The sequence below is a fragment of the Austrofundulus limnaeus genome, unplaced genomic scaffold (assembly GCF_001266775.1).
Source record: "Austrofundulus limnaeus strain Quisiro unplaced genomic scaffold, Austrofundulus_limnaeus-1.0 Scaffold81, whole genome shotgun sequence".
NCBI lineage: Eukaryota > Metazoa > Chordata > Actinopteri > Cyprinodontiformes > Rivulidae > Austrofundulus > Austrofundulus limnaeus.
Window position 1 is genome coordinate 529,705 of NW_013952483.1, and position 1,469 is coordinate 531,173.

The following is a 1,469-nucleotide window of genomic DNA, read 5'->3' on the forward strand; positions in this document are numbered from 1 at the left end:
GGAGACACCTGACCTTTAGTCACGTGGATCGTTCCACTTCACCGAGAAGCCTAATTTAGACTGCTGTATCACAGATTCAACTTTTTTTACAGAGAAAATTATAGTAAATGATTTAAACACTAGTTTAATTTGATATTAGGCAAATTAAAACAATTAATTCAAGCTTATGTTTCATTTTTAAAAACAGCAATAAATATAACATTTGAATAATTACATAAATAGTTTGTCTAAATATGTAAAAGAAAAAGAATAGCTTCATGACTTAGATAATGTTTTTACAAAGTATGCAAATTTTCTTACAGCAGTGTGTTTTTGAGGCTTCTCAGAACATTTCCACAGGCATTTGATAAGGAAAAAAAAGGCTCTTCTGCACCTTTGTACCTGAGAAGCAACAGCTCTGACCATTGTGTTCCCATAATGGGAATTATGTTCAATAAATATAAAATTTATATTTGTCTTATTAAGTTTGGCCTCAGTTTAGCTTAAAGTTTAAAGTTTTGTTTAAAACATATGCACAGGTAAGTGTTTTCCTCCTTGCCTTTGTTTTAAACTAAACTTTAAACTTTAAGCTAAACTGAGGCAGCACAAGCGTGCACAGTCGATCTGCTCCTTCCTGTCTCTTGACCAATAGGAGAGGAGCTGACCCAAGAAGGACCACCCACCTTTTTTTGCATAATGAGGCAGAAAGGCATACAATAACAGGAAACAGAGAAATGTAAAAAGCACACATGGAAATAAAAAAGACTTCTGGGAAAACATGTAAAACATTATTAAAAATAAACTTTTAAGAGACACAAATTCAGCTACAAATTTAAATGTGTGTTAAAATATAGAATTCATCAGAACTAAGCTGGAAAAATAAATATGAAGGTTAAATAAATTATAAGAAAATAGAGGTAAAGTTCTAATTTTTTCATTTAACTGGTGCTTTTTGAGTGTATTTATTTATTGGTCCATTCATATATTTCTGCTTTTATCTCTAATTTTGTCAGATCCAGTCGTCCATAGTTGGTTGTCTGCAACAGTTCCAGTTCCATAATTGACTCTTGGAAAAATAAAATAGAATAAAAAAAAGACGCCTTCTTGCTTATTAACCCTAAAGGTTAGAAAGAGGGATTTAATAAAAGTTGTTGAGTGGATATAAGAGAATGTGGTTAGATTATATAATGATAAGAAAAGGCTCACATGATGTACACCTTGTGTTTAAGGAAACWTTTCCTTCCAGTGAAATGTGTTCTGCTTGTTTGTCAGTCAGAAAGAGTTAATGACAGTCAGGGAAGAGAACAGCCTGCTCCTCCTCCTTCTCCTCTCTGGCTTCCGTGACTATCACAAAGATTYGGAGCTGACTCTAATTCAACAGGACTGTCATAGCTCATGAAAAAATCATGTCGTATAATCAAATCGGAGTAAAAACCCTGCGCCGGGCCTCACGGGAGCCTCCATGCGCCCTGAATATTTCATGTAATGGA